At 42.4% G+C, this 16,170-nt stretch overlaps 1 pseudogene; it reads left to right on the top strand.

The window, feature by feature from the left end:
* Positions 1-15,021: 15,021 nt before the first annotated feature.
* On the top strand, positions 15,022-15,667 carry LOC131909564 (eukaryotic translation elongation factor 1 epsilon-1-like; annotated as a pseudogene).
* The last annotated feature ends 503 nt before the right edge of the window (positions 15,668-16,170 follow it).

The following is a 16,170-nucleotide window of genomic DNA, read 5'->3' as shown; positions in this document are numbered from 1 at the left end:
GGCTGGCCTTGAACTCACAGAGATCCGCCTGCCTCTGCCACCCGAGTGCTGGGATTAAAGGTGTGCGCCACCACTGCCCGCCTAGAAGCATGCAAGTTTGAAAACGCTACTTTTTGGAACTTTTAAATTTTTGTCTTAAAAAGTTTAGGGGTATGGAGAAATGGCTCCCTGGTTAAGAGCCCTGGCTGCTCTTACAGGCCACCAAGTTGAGGCTAAAGGCGCCATTGTGTCCATTATACCACCTTGGGGGTAGTGTTAAGACTGTTAAATTGGTTACATTTAGAAAAGTTGCAGGTGGTAAACGCAAATGTTTTTGCAATTTATATATTTTTTCCCCTTTTGGCTTTTTGTTTGTTTGTTTGGTTGGTTAGTTTTGTTTTTTTGTTTTGAATGTTTTGTTTTTGAGAAAGGTTTCATGTTGCCCCAACTGGCCTCCAACTCACTCTGGATACAAGGCAGCCTTCTGCCTCACTTCCCAAGTGCTGGCTTACAGGTGTTCTTAACCTCTAAAATCATTCCCACCAAAGAGTAGTGAATTCATTATTTCTGGCTTTCATCTTGGCTATCATTTATTTCCTCTCAGGTCTATTTCTACTACCTCCATACCCCCCATTATCAAAGTGAATTAAATCTAAATATGAATTTCACTTAAAATTATAGGTGGTTCCATTTGTACCCTAGAATAAAGGACACAGTGAAAGGCTGTTAGATGAGATTATTTATCTATGCTCTCACTCAAATGAGATTATTTATAAAGCACGCAGCAAGTTGCTTTTCTTGCCTTTTAATAGGGTAGCTGCTAATGTCATTAAGCTTTGGTAATGTCCAAGCCAGGCATGGTGGCAGATGCCTTTAATCCCAGCATTCAGGAGGCAGAGGAAGATGGGTCTCTTGAGTTTGAGGCCAGCCTGGTCCACATAGGGAGTTGCAGTTAAGCTTTTACATAGGGAGACCCTATCTCAAGAAAACTAACCCAGTTCAAGCCAGGCGTTGGTGATGCATGCCTTTAATCCCAGCACTTGGGAGACAGAGGCAGGTGGATCTCTGTGAGTGAGTTTGAGTCCAGCCTGGTCTACAGAGCGAGTTCCAGGACAGGCTCCAAAGCTACACAGAGAAACCCTGCCCCCCCCAAAAAAAGTCCAAAAGTCTAAAAATTTGAACTGGGTACAGTAATACACCTGAACCTCAGCTATTTGGGAGGATGAGGAAGGATAGTTTGAGGCCAGTTGGAGCAACATAAGAGAGAAAGAGAGAGAGAGATCACCTAATTAACACACTTCATCGCAACAAGATGTGGTGGCACATACCTTTAATCCTAGCACTCAGGAGGCAAGCAGGCAGATCTCTGTGAGTTTGAGGCCAGCCTGGTCTACAAATTGAGTTCCAGGACAGGAAAAACAAAACAAAACAAAACAAAAAACCCAAAGCTCTGCATCACACAAATACAATGCCGGAGAGAAGAAAGAGAAACTAGTTAGGAACAGGAAAAGGAATATCGGGTATGATTAAAACACAGGTTTGAAAATGCTATAGTAAAACTCATTATGTATGATTAGTCACTGAAAAAAAAACTTTTGAAGGGGATTTTGTTGTTGCTGCTGCTGACTTTGGCTGAGTTTCTTTGCTGTTTTTGAAACAGTTTTGTGGGCTGGAGAGATGGCTCAGAGGTTAAGAGCACTGACTACTCTTCCTAGAGGTCCCGAGTTCAATTCCCAACAGCCATATGGTGGCTCACAACCATCTATAATGAGATCTGATGCCCTCTTCTGGTGTGCAGACATACATGCAAACAGAACATTGTATACATAATAAATGAATCTTTTTAAGACACATTAAAAAAAAAAAGAACAGTTTCGTTATATATCGTTGGCTGCCCTGCAACTCAGTATGTACACTAGGCTGGCCTTGAACTGAGATCTGCCTGCCTCCTCCAAGTGCTTGTATCAAGGGTATGTATCACCACACTCAGCGTTGGCTTTGGTTTTTCAAGACAGTGTCTCTGTAGTTCAGTGTGGCCTCAAACTCCATACTTAGCTGAGGATGACCTTGAACTGACCCATCTGCTTCTACCGTGCAAGGGCTGAGAATACAGACGTGCCATCATGCCTCAGTTTTGAAGAAAGGTTTCTGGAAAAAAAAAATAACATATGATGCTGTGTGATGGTCTTTCTGTATGCTGTGAATATATGTTGCTACCACTGAATAAAAAAGTTGTTCTGGCCTATGTCAAGACAAGTGATAACCAGGTGGGAAATCCAAAAGAGACACAGGGAGAAGAAAGGCAAGGTCAGGGGCAGATGCCATCCAGCTGCCCAAGGAACAAGATGTAGAAAATGCCACACGTGACCTTCATGTGACAGTCAAATTCAGGTTGGTCCCACCTCCACAACAACTGGCTGATACATGTGGAAATATTCCAGGACACAAAAAAATCTGAAATCGCCGGGCGGTGGTGGCACACGCCTTTAATCCCAGCACTCGGGAGGCAGAGCCAGGCGGATCTCTGTGAGTTCGAGGCCAGCCTGGGCTACCAAGTGAGTCCCAGGAAAGGCGCAAAGCTACACAGAGAAACCCTGTCTCGAAAAACCAAAAAAAAAAATCTGAAATCTAAACCATTTTTAGTCCCAAGCATTTCAGATCACTTAACCTATATAAGAAATATTATTTATTTTTTAGTTGAATCATATGGTATATTAACTTCACAATTTATCATTTAATCAATGGTGTAATCAATTTATTAATGCAATATTAATTATTGGGATATCCAGGCTGTCATTTTGCTCTGTAATGACTGGACAGCAATGACCACCTGAAACTTCATATGGTCCAAATTAGATTTTTCTCTCATCCATTTACTTCAGTGTTTTAGACCTTGGTAAAGATATGTTTTCTTCCACCCCACATGCAATCCAGCTGGACTTCAATATACTACCTGTTCCATATCCAGTGGATTCACCCCACTATTTAAAAAAAGTCTTTACTGTGTATGCTACCTACTTTTGTTATTGTCCCCTAAACAATACAATGTAGTAATTATTTACAATGTATCAAGGACTGTAAACAACCTAGAGATCACTTGAAGATTTGAGATGGTTTAAAAGGCCAGGGATGTAGTGGAGGGTTTGGCAGCATCCAGTGATAGTTGGTTTTAATATCAACTCATCACAAATTAGAACTGAAGAACTGTCCTGACAGCATTAACTGATGTGGGAAGACGTACTCCAAGGGTGGGCTGTTGGGAGTAACAGATCTTTTTTTAAGGGCATGGCAGTCATTCTCTTTTTGCCCACTGGGCTTTCCCTCTTGCTGCCGCATTGGTTTATCCTGCTGTCGCTGCTGATTCCTTTGCTGATGTCAGAACTAGCCCTTCCAGGCTTCCATCATTGACCAATGGCTCTACAGGAACCTTTCAGGTTTTCCATGCCAGATTGGAACTGCTGAGACACCCAGCCTTGACCAACCAGCTAACAGGTTGTCAGCCTCTCTAGTGTGAGAGAGCCACAGTGGGGCAGCTCCAACTGTGGAGGGACCCAGCCTCAAGGACCAAGCAATTCCTGTGTTCTCAGCCTTTCAGGCGTGAGCCAACTGTTGTTACATTTTTAAAATGTAAACTGATTTAATATATTTATTAATGTATTAAATGTATATTAAATTATATGTATACATTTCCCTCATCCTATCTGTTTCTCTAGAGAACCCTGACTAATAAACATGACCCTAGGACATAGGGTTGAATCTCTAGCACTGTGTAAACTAGCATGGTGGTACCATCTGTAAACCCAGCCCTTAGGAATGTAGGTAGAAAGATCAGGATTCAGCTACATAGGGAATTCAGTGACAGCCTGGGCTATGTGAGTTTGTCTCCAAATTACTTTTTTGCTTATATACAGCAAAATGTCTTGCTATGAGATCAGAATGACCCCAAACTTAGAGAGATTCTCCTGCTGCTGCCTCCTAAGTTCTGATTGATAAAGCCCACCATACCTGGTCATACTGGCTGGTTTTGTGTTGACACAAGCTAGAGTCATCCAAGAGGAAAAGATGTAATTCTGAATGGTTTTATTAAATAAGAAACACAGAGCCAAATGCAGAGTTAAAAGCCCCAGGGGTCAGAGAGCAGTAGCTAAGAGCTGAGACCAAGACCGCCTTCTTACCACCCACTGCCACTGCCGTCCTTCCCCTGAGAAAGAGACCTACTTCCTGTGTGTCTGTATTTTTATTTACTTTCTGTTCTGCCTTCTCATTGGTTGTAAACCCAACCACATGACCTCCTTGTCACTGCCTGTCTATACAGACCTCCAGGTCTCTATGGTTGGTATTGAAATTAAAGGCATGTGTCGCCATGCTGGCTGTATCCTTGAACACATAGAGATCTGCCTGTCATGTGATTGGGATTAAGGGTGTGTGCTACCACTGCCAGACTTCTGCTAAATGGCTTGCTATTAGCTCTGACCCCCAGGTACTTTTATTTATTAACATACAAATAAGATCACATTTCAGCACAAATAAAATCACCATAAGCCTCAGTTGAGGAAATGCCTCCATGAGATCTAGCTGTAAAGCATTTTCTCAATTAGTAATCAATGGGGGTGGGCCCAGCCCATGGTGGGTGGTGCCATCCCTGGGCTGCTGGCCTTGGGTTCTATAAGAAAGCAAGGGAAGCTGGGCAATGGTGGTATAAACCTTTAATCCCAGCACTTGGGAGGCAGAGGCAGGCGGATCTCTGTGAGTTCGAGGTCAGCCTGGTCTACAAAGCGAGTTCCAGGACAGGCTCCAAAGCTACACAAACCTACAGGTTTCCAAGAGAAACCCTATCTTTAAAAACAAAAACAAAAACAAAAAAAGCAGGGAGCAAGCCAGGGGGAATAAGCCAGTAAGCAGCACCACTCCACAGCTTCTGCATCAGCTCCTGCTTCCAGGATCATGACCAATTTGAGTTCCTGCCCCAACTTCCTTCAATAATGAACATCAATATGGAAGTGTAAGCCAAATAAATCCTTTTCTCCCAACTTGTTTTTTGGTCATGGTGTTTCCTGGCAGCAATAGAAAACCTAACCAAGGCACTGGCTTACTATATGCTTTTTTGAGATAGGGTCTCTTGTAGCCCTGGCAGGCCTTTAATTCACTATGTAGCCAAGGTTGGCTATTTCCTCGTGATCCCCCTTCCTCCACTTCCCAAATGCTGGGATTAAAGGTGTATGTCACTATGCTAAGGTTATCAATTTTTATTTATGTATTTTATGTATATGGGTGTATTTGTCTGCATGCATGTCTGTACACCAGAAGAGGGCATCAGATCCTATCACAGATAATTGCAAGCCATCACGTGGGTGCTGGAATCAAACCCGGGGCCTCTGGATGGACAGCCAGTGCTCTTAACTGCTGAACTATCTTTCTAGCCCCTAATCAATTTTCTTTAAAAAGTATTTTTAAATACTTTCCAATTATGTGTATATGTGGGGTGCATGTGCATGTGTGTACACGTGCCCTCAGAAGAGGGTATCACAAACCCAGAAGGACAAACATGGTATGTACTCTCATAAATGGATTCTAGACATAAAGCAAAGAACAATCAGACTGCAACCCACAGATCCAGGGAGGCTACATAGCAGGGGGGACCCTAGGATGACTGTGGCTTATAATAAGTTTTGGTTTTACTCAATCACTGGGCAAGCTTCAGTGAAACATTTCACTATAGGATAAGAATTTGTACTGTATCAAGCTGATAATAGAAAAAAAATAAAATAAGAAGAGAGCATCAGATTCCCTTGGAGCTGGAGTTACAGGTGGTTCTGAGCTGCCTAATTTAGGAGCTGGGGACTGAGCCTCCTCCAGTTCTGTGCAAAAGCAGTAAGCATAAACATCGTCATAACCTCACAGCCCGATATATATATATATATATATATATATATATCTTTTTTGGGAGACAGGATCTTACTGTGTAGTTCTGGCTGCCATAGAATTCACTATGCAGGCTGGACTCAAACAAAATCTACCTCTGCCTCCTGAGTGCTGAAATTAAAGGCATGCACACCACAACTCACAGCCCTCTATTTTTTTAAAGATTATATTTTGTTTAAATAGCTAGTCACCCAGAAGCTAGAACAAAAAATAAAAAAATAAAATAAAATAAAAAGACCCATTCTGTGACACTGCTTGGGTCACCAAAAGCTAGAACAAAAAATAAAAAAAATAGCTAGTTACTTCTTAAAGATTTCTTCTATTGCTTTTAAATTTTGTGTCTATGTGTGTGTCTCTGTGTGGGTATGCGCATGCCAGCACAGGTGACTGCAGAGCTCAGAAGTGGGTATCAGATTCCTTGGAGCTGGAGTTACAGGCAGGCTTCGAGCTGCTCATTGTGGGTGCTGAGAATTGTACTCAGGTCTTCTGGAAAAGCAACACGAGCTTTTAATACTGAGCCATCTTTCCCAGACCCCTTAGCTAGTGATTTTTTTTTTATTGAACACTGGAAGTGCGAATAATGCAAAGACTCGAGATTCTGTTCCAGTCTTTGAAAAATGATTCACATTCTTGTTTCAGCAGCTTTCCAGTTAGCCTGCATTTGTGTCTGTGCGCCGTGTACATGCCTGGTGCCTGCAGAGCACAGAAGAGGGCATTGGATCCCGTGGAAGTGGAGTTATGTGAATCACCATGTGAGCTCTGGGAACTAGATCCTGGGTCCTCTGCAATAGCAACAAGGGCTCTGAACCACTGAGTCATCTCTAGCTCCTGAACTTGGTTTTTTTGTTCATTTGTTTGTTGTTGGGGTTTTTTTTGTTATTGTTATTTTCAAGACAGGGTTTCTCTGTGTAGTCCTGGCTGTCCTGGAACTCAGTCTATATACCAGGCTGGCCTCAAGCTCAAGAGATTCTGCCTGCCTCTGCCCGCTGAGTGCTGGGATTAAAGGCGTGCGCCACTACCCTCCGGCATGAACTTGGCTTTTATGTGGATGCTGTGGCTCCAGACTTGTGCAGCAAGCACTTTACTGACTGAGCTGTCTACCCGACTCTCAGGGTTAGTTCTTTTGTGTTTTGTTTGTGTCTTTAGCTGGCTTTAAACTCTCTATGTAGCTCAGGATAACCTCGAGTTCCTGATCCTCCTGCCAAGTGCTAGGGTCCAGGTCCCAAGAGTCAGGGTCCAGGTCATGCCTGGCTTATGCAGTACAAGGGGTAGAACCCAGGACCTCATGCATTCTAGACACACACTACCAAATGAGCTGCTCCCTCCCCGTTCTTATCTTCAGAAAGTTCCAAGAGTTTTTCAAGTCCTAACTTGGCAGGATTTAATCTCGCTAGTGTTTTCTCTGACAATATTATCAGCGGCTTGATGTTTGGCTGCATCTGAACAAGGCAGGTCTAGAATAGATCCTCCAAAAAGGACATACTGTTAGCTGCCAAGGACAGACAGCTTTTCTTCCTTCCTTCCTTCCCCCTTCCTTCCTTCCTTCCTTCCATCCCCCTTCCTCCCTTTCACCCTTTTTTTTTCTTTTCTCTTTTTCTTCTTTGGTTTTTTGAAACAGGGTCTCTTTACATGCTCCTGGCTGTCCTAGAACTCCGCATGTAGACCAGGCCTGTCTCAAACTCACAGAGATCTGCCTGTTTCTGGCCCCCTGCTGAGACTAAAGCATCCACCACCATATCTGGCCCCTCCCTCTTTTTCTTCTTGCACTGCTGTAGATCAAACCCCCAGCCTCACACAAGGCTAGGCAGGCTCTATCACACGCCAGGTGGTCTCAGTTTGAGCATAGTACAGCTCAGCTCGATCTATATGATATGGGCTTGTGGATTTCTAGGGCTGTATCACTCAACAGCTCCCTCTTCTCTGGTAGCCCACCCACCCAACAGATTCCAGCTGTTTGAGCTGTGCCTTAACAATGGTCTCAGCTTAGAGCCACTGTGTTTTGCTCTGACACCAACCTTCTGACAGCACAGGAAGCTGGGTGATTGTGGGGTTCACAGCCTGTTTCCCTTCTCTTAAAAATGGTTGCCTCAGCCAGTCTCCTATTTGCAATTCCAGCATTGAGAAGCCTGAGGCAGGGGGATTGCTGGGAGTTTGGTGTGATCTTCAGCTACGTGGTAAGTTTCAGGCAAGCCTGGGCTCTAGTATGAGAACTATCTTTTGATCCTCCTGCCTCCTCCATCTCTTCAGCATATCCTCCCGTTGTGAGCCACCAGGATAGGTGACACTGTCTCAAAACAAAACCCCAAAAAGACTTTTAGTCATGGGCTGCCTGGAAATAGCTGCCCAGCATGTCCACTTTTATAATTTCTAGTTATCCAGGAGACACAGTCAAGTTACTCCATTATGCCAGCTGAAAAAGACTCTTCTCTCCTATTGCTAAGGGAAGAGGTCTAGGGCTGGAGAGATGGATCAATTATTAAGAGCACTGGATGCTCTTCCAGAGGACTTGGGTTCAATTCCCAGCAACCACATGGCAGCTCACAACTGTCTATAACTCCATTTCCAGGAGACCTGACACCTTCATATCAGTGCATATAAAATAAAATATTATTTAAGAAAAAAAGAACCACACTCTTAGGAAGTATATATACATACATACATATGTATATATGTATGTATGTATGTATATATATATATATATAATAATTTAAAATAAAAAATACAATCAGACTCTAAAGGAAGAGGTCTAGTTTCTCCTGAGTAACAAAAATAGGAAAATTTGACTTTCTAGAAACCATACTTTCATCACTAAAGGGAAGACTGGTCTGAGAATGAATGTAACATGTAAAGAATAAATAGGAATTGTTGAAACAAAATCCTGGCTACATTCAAGTCCTTGTTTGAGTTCCTTGTCTTTAAGTCCAGTAGACTCCTGTCCTTTATATAGTTTTCTTACTGTGCTGGCTAGTTTTATGTCAACTTGACACAAGCTAGAGTTACCCGAAAGAAGGAAATCTCAACTGAGAAAATGCCGCCTCCGTTAAGATCCAGCTGTAGGGCATTCTTCCTTCATTTCTTTCTCTTTCTTTTTTAAGAAACAGGTTTCTTTGTGTATCCCTAGCTGTGCTGGAACACACTCTGTAGACCAGGCTGGCCTCAAACTCAAGAGATCCACCTGCCTCTGCCTCCCAGAGTGTGCTCCACCACTGTCCAGTATGAACTTGGCTTTTTATGTGGATGCTGTAGGGCATTTTCTTAATTAGTGATTGATTGGGGAGGGCCTAACCCATGTGGATAGATGGGGACATCCCTGGGCTGGTGGTCCTGGGTTCTGTAAGTAAGCAGGCTGAGGAAGCCTTTAGGCGCAAGCCTGTAAGCAGCACCCCTCCATGGCCTCTGAGTCAACTTCTGCCTCCATGTTCCTGGCCTGTGATTCTTGCCCTGACTTCCTCCAAAGATGAAGTGGATATGTAAACCAAATGAACCCTTTCATCCCCAGTATGCTTTTGGTTGTGGTATCTTACTACAGGAAAATAACACTAAGACACTTACAAAGATCATTAAATTTCCTCCCTTTCCTTAGTTGGCTCAACTTTCAGTTGAAACTTTGAGAGAGATGTCTAAAGGAACTGGAAAAATAACAATAGAAGATGTTGGACCGGCTAGATGTGGCCTGATTAGACAAGGATGTTGATGACTCTCAGGTGATGTAGAGACAAAAGCTGGAGTTGGAGCTGGAATGGATTACTACCATTCCATAAGAACGTGGGTGCTCCTTTTTGCTAAGTCCCACCAACTCAGTTGACTCTGCAGAGCCAAGCAGAAGCAGGGTAGACTAAGGCAGGATAAAGCCTGGCACCACTGCTTTCTTCCTGTCTTAAACTGAGTTGGACTTCTGCGACACTCTACATGTAGAGGAGCTAATCACTAAAGGGACACACAGCTAGAGAAGGTAATCCTCCCTCTTCTGCAAGGCCCAGGACACTAGCACCAAAGTATTTTAAAGATTTTCCAACACTATAATCAACAGGTTATCAGAGCCAGCTTTCAGAACATTGTTTTCTAGACTCCTGAAATGGCACCTGGAGGGCCCACTGCCTCAAACCTGCCAGGGACAGTGAGTGATCTTTACACATGACTCTATGGTGAGGCTGGCCCCTAAACAAAAGGAACCACCTCACAGGAAGAACCAAACTGCCCCCGCAGGTGGTAAGACTCACCCTAGAGCCTCCAAATACTAGAACTGAGACAATGTTCAGCCAGGCAACAGTTTGACCAAGACTGCCTAATTATGCATGCCTCCTGCCTGCAGCCTTCAGTCTTCAAAGCTCTGGTCAGCAGCACTTACAGCACTAAGAATGTTTGATCCCTTTTGACTTCCATACTGAATAAAAAAAAATTTTTTTTTTTTTTTTTGGTTTTTTACCAGGCTGCCTTCCCAGGGTTTTAATATTTTTTTAATTAAGATTTTTAAAAAAGCAGGGCAGTGGTGGCACGCATCTTTAATCCCAGTGCTCGAGAGGCAAAGGCAGGCGGATCTCTGTGAGTTCAAGACCAGCCTGGTCTAACAGAGTGAGCTCCAGGAGAGTCAGTATTACACAGAGAAACCTTGTCTCCAAAAATAAATGAGTAAATAATTCTTTTTTTGTTTGTTTTGTTTTTCGAGACAGGGTTTCTCTGTGTAGCTTTGCGCCTTTCCTGGAACGCATTCTGTAGCTCAGGCTGGCCTCGAACTCACAGAGATCCTCCTGGCTCTGCCTCCCGAGTGCTGGGATTAAAGGCGTGCGTCACCACCACCCGGCGAATAAATAATTCTTAAAGATTATCTTTACTTTTTAAAATTTAAAGTATAATTACATCATTCCTCCCCACCCCCGTGCAACCCCCCACTCTGTCCCAAATTCACAGGGGCCTCCTCTTCTTTAACCACTGCTGTTCAGTGTCGCCTGCTCATGTTTCTAAGGCTCACCACTTGGTGCTGGGTAACCAATCAGGGGGAATTATCCGTGGGAACACTAATTCTCCCATTCACTGCAGCTGTAATTGCTTAGAGTTCTTTAGGGGTTGTATCCCAGGAGATGGCTCCCATCACACTGGGCTATCAGCTGTTGTTCAGGTCTTGGTTAGTCATCCGTGTGGTTGAGATTTCATGGGTGTAGCTTCCCCGTCACAGTCACAGTCTCACAGCAGACTTCCTGGTCTTCTGGCTCTCACAATCTTTCTGTTCCCTCTTCAGAGATATTTCCTGAGCCTCAAATGCAAGATTCTCAATTATGGTTGGGCACCTCATGATCAGCTGTTCTCTGGATTTTGACTAGCTGTGGCTTTCTGTAATGACCTCCTGCTGCAAAAAGCTGGGTTTTGTTTTGAGGGGTGAGATTTATACTCATCTGTGGATGTAAAGGTAAGTGTTTGGAGTGTAATTAGGAATTACACTGGTCAGGAAAGTCTTGGCAGTAGGTTCTTCTCATAGGTCTACGACCTCTCCAGCCACAGGTAGCTGCCTAGGTTTATAGTCCAGGTATGATTTCCCTCCTGTTCAGCAGGCCTGTAAGTTCAGTTAAATATATGGAGTCAGGAGTCAGGAGCTAGATGCAGAGGAAGCAAGATGAGAATGTCATACTGAGAAAAGGTACAAAGCCACGTGGCTAAACACACATAAGAACTATCAGTTAATTTAAGTGTAAGAGCTAGTTAGTAATAAGCTTGACCTAACAACCGTGCATTTATAATTAATATTAAGCCTCTGACTGGTTATTCAGGAACTGGTGGGTGGGAGAGAAACGTCTGATTACATACGGCACTCCAACATGCTTGTCATATAAGGCCTGAGAAAGCTTTAAAAAAAAAGGGTCCTCAAACACACAGAGCCAAAACCAGTTTCCTAGTTGTGTCTCATGTGGTCCACAGTACAGAGATGCCACGGCATGCGGGCTTGAGCTATAGCATGGTGGATTCTCACGGAGGTACACAGAGGCGTCTCTAAGTGGTGTAGCGCTGCGAAGTGGATTTAGCTTTTGCTCATACAGACAAAAAGGGTTAAGAAACACAGTAAACTCAGCCGAGGCAGGTCCAGTCCCCTCCTCCCTACACCAAGGCTGAGCAAAGTGTCCCAGCATAGGCCCTAGGTGCCAAAAAGCCAGCTCATGCACCAAGGACAGGTCCCAGCTCCACTGCTTGGGGGCCTCCCAAACAGTTCAAGCTAATCAACTGTCTCACTTATCTAGAGGGCCTTGGTCCAGTTCCATGGGGGCTCCTCAGCCATTGGTTCATAGTTCATGTGTTTCCATTAGTTAGTTAGGCTATTTGTCCCTGTGCTTTTTCCAATCTTGGTCTCAATATCTCTTGCTCATACAATCCCTCCTCTTTCTCACCGATTGGACTCCCGGAGCTCCACCTGGGGCTCGGACGGGGGAATCCGTGGCTGATATGTGAAATTAAGTTAATTATAAAATAAAAATATTAAAAAAAATAAACAGTAAAAAACAGACTCAGACAGAAAAGCCTCTAAACAGGTCACAGAGTATTTAAAAGACAGGCTTAGGCTTGAGAGAGAAAAGAGAAAATATACAGCCTTAAATTATAGATTTAAAATAATAAAGTCCTTAACAAGGGGAGTAAAGAATATAAAGATAATGAGCCACATGAGGATGGAAAGTAGAGAGTTCAGATTATGTATGTTGTTGTGTTTCCTTTGGATTTTTTGACCGTTAACGAGCTCGGGGACTGCTAGGTTAAACCAACCCATATATTTAAAAAATATCTTGATTTCAAAATTTGAGTCTGGGGATGTGTTGCTTTGGAAAGGAGGTTCTGCTTTTGTTTCCACAGAAGGTGAGCGTCTATGGATTAATTCCAGATTCGGAAAGATCAGGTTTGATTAAGGAAGACCCATGAAAATCCTGACTACAGACATGGAAAAATAAACCTAAAGTAACTACAAGACACGTGATGTATATTTTAGCTGCTTAAACATAAAACAAAAAATTATCTTTGGCTGGCTTGTGTACAATACAGTTTATATTTATATTAATACAGATATATATGTTACCTTTAAAAGTTTATATATTGCTGGGCGGTGGTGGCGCACGCCTTTAATCCCAGCACTCGGGAGGCAGAGCCAGGTGGATCTCCATGAGTTCGAGGCCAGCCTGGTCTATAGAGCGACTTCCAGGACAGCTAGGGCTGTTACACAGAGAAACCGTCTTGAAAAACAAAACAAACAAACAAACAAAAAGTTTATTTATTTTCAGAACAAGGGGACCAGACACCAATAAAAATGAATGGCCCAGATGATCCAGCGTTTCAGAGCACCTCTATTGCAGTTTTCTCTGAGTTCTGCATCCAGAACAGCTTCAAGGCTGCTGGCTGAGATGAGCCAGCCTCACAGACTACTCCAGTCAGGGCTTGACCATAATCCTAAATTTTCTCAGGAACCCCCAAAGATTATTAGCACCCCCAATCAACAGGAAGTAGCCTAGAGTACTACACCCACATTCCCAAAATATTGGTTATAAATGTTTGTTTTGACTTAAAGGAGGTTGGTTACAAATTGTTATTGGTCCTAGTCAATCTCTTTTTAAAACAAAAGGGGATATGATATAGAAACAATGGGGGAAAAAGGGGTAGATTATTGAATCTACTTTAACCCCAAAAAAACAACTATTAATCTTATATATTTTACACTAGTATGGATTTTTGGTTTCTTGATAAAAATTTAAAGTTAATTTTGTTATACTTATATATTTCTACTCTTGTTTAGGGTATTATGTTTATGCAGCTCATTTAAAAATATAATATATAATTAAGAAGTCCAGATTAATAGTCATCTATAATAGCAAATTTATAGTCATGTTAGGTATGTTTTCAAGATCATATAGAGATATATTTCAGATAAGCAATCTTCAAACACTTCAAAGACCTACAGAATATGGCATTTAAAATATTTTATTTTTTTGTTTTTTTGAGACAGAGTTTTTTTGTGTAGCTTTGTGCCTTTCCTGGAACTCACTCTGTAGCCCAGGCTGGCCTTGAACTCATAGAGATCCACCTACCTCTGCCTCCCAAGTGTTAGGATTAAAGGCATGCACCCAGCTCTTAAAATATTTTTTTTTCTTGGTTCTGCCAACATCACTACTAATCAGCTTACCTACCTCTTTCCTTCCCTTCCTTTATTGGTTCTCCTCCCTGGTACCCACCCACTCCTCCATCTAATCCTTAAAATATTTTAAAAACGGACTTTTTTCAACAGTGAGACCCTCTGCTCCTGGCAGCACCAATTACTTCAAAGAGAATGATGGGCATTGAAGAAACTCCATGTGGAGTTTGCTTTATGGCAAAAGCTAGTCATGTGGGCAAAGAAACTGCCCTTGCCGCAACTGTTGACAATAAGTATGTTGCCCAATCTGGACAACCAGGACACAGACACTGCTTAACTTTGCCAAGACAGTGTAGGACAGCCCCTCAAGATTTCCTGCTTTTGAAAAAAGTCTGTCAGATGTTCTAGGCCTACAAGCCAAAGTTGGATGCCCAAAAGTTACAGAGAAACTTTGGGTAACTGCCAAGGCAGTCAGATGTTTCTGTCATTTCTAGAGTTTTGGGATGCACTTCCTATTCACTCAGATATTATATCCTTCTCGGGTCTTCGATGGAATTGAAGACTGAATAGTTATAATTATAGTTTTCTTTATTTATAATAGAAAGTAAATTAGACACAAAACTTTAGACTCACAAAAATAGGAATTTTAATGTTACCAAATACAAATAGCCTAGATATTATAACTGTAATTCTTGCTTGATAACTGTTTTATGTAATTTTACTATGTTAAAGTTAAAAACCTTCCTTTTTGATTAGACAGAAATGGGGAAATGTGGAATAATCCTTTTCTACATTATGAATGTGTATTACTCTCACTTGCTAATAAAAAGCTGACAGGCCAGTAGCTGGGCAAGAAGTTAGGCAGGAAAGCCAGACTAGGAGAACTCTGGGAAGAGGAAGGGTGGGGTCAGGAGTTGTGAGCCAGACACAGAGGAAGCAAGATGAAAATGTACTGAGAAAAGGTACCAAGTCACGTGGCTATAGATAAGAATGGGTTACTCCATCGGGAGCTGGGCCAGAAGATGGCGGTGGCCACGGAGCTGAAGCTGCTGGAGAAGTCTTTGGGGCTGAGGCCGGGGAATAAGTACAGCACTCAGGGTGAGCGACAGGTTCCAGTTCTACAAACAAACAATGGCCCAAGTCTAATGGGATTGGCTACCATCGCAACCCATCTAGTCAAGCAAGCCAATAAAGAGCACTTGCTGGGGAGCACCGCAGAAGAAAAGGCAGTCGTTCAGCAGTGGTTAGAGTACAGGATCACTGGAGTAGATGGACACTCCAGGAAAGAAGATACCCACAGCCGGCTGAAGGATCTTAATTCCTGTCTCGAAGATAAAGTCTACCTCGCAGGATGTAGCTTTACCTTGGCAGATATCCTTCTGAACTACGGGCTCCACCGATTCATAGTTGACCTGACAGTTCAAAAAAGGAGAAATATCTTAATGTGTCTCGCTGGTTTTGTCACATTCAGCATTACCCAGACATCAGGCAACATCTGTCTAGTGTTGTCTTCATCAAGAACAAACTCTATGCTAACTCCCACTAGAAGCCTCTGCATGCAGCAGCAGCAATTGAAAAGTAATGGAAGATGTATTTTGGACCATGGTACTAATGTCAATTACTATGATGTCATTGTTTCTTTGTTAATGTTGGTAGAATTTTTAAAGTGTAAGCTCAAGTCTGAATGTTTTATTTGTCCCTTAGTTGAAGCTTTGCAGTTTTTTAATGTAAAAATTCAACTGTTATCCAAACAAATCACAATTGGATTACAAATTATCTCTATTTATAGGTGAAATTCATTTTAATAAAAATTGCAAATCAGTGGGTCAATCTTTAAAAAGTCAGCCTGCCAGTGTTTCACATCTGCTTCTTCATGTTTTTAAAATTCATTTTCCTCTTACATATTTATAGTAGCTTATTAAAAGCTATGATAAATTATGCTGAGGATTCAGAATGGTAGATATTTGTTCTCAAATTATTTATGTGAGCTAGTAAATGTGATTTTAAAAATCAACTTTTGTTTCTTTCCTGTAGTCAGTATTTACTGAGGTGAAACTAACTACTGAGCCTCCACCGAGAGGGAGTTAGTTAAATGCATTCCTCTTACGCTAATAAAAGACAGCGACTTAGGAAACTGGGCTTCACATCTTATCGCTTCACAGAAAGCCAGC

This window comes from Peromyscus eremicus, chromosome 4 (genome assembly GCF_949786415.1).
Source record: "Peromyscus eremicus chromosome 4, PerEre_H2_v1, whole genome shotgun sequence".
In the NCBI taxonomy this organism is placed as follows: domain Eukaryota; kingdom Metazoa; phylum Chordata; class Mammalia; order Rodentia; family Cricetidae; genus Peromyscus; species Peromyscus eremicus.
This window is presented reverse-complemented; position numbering and strand designations above follow the sequence as displayed.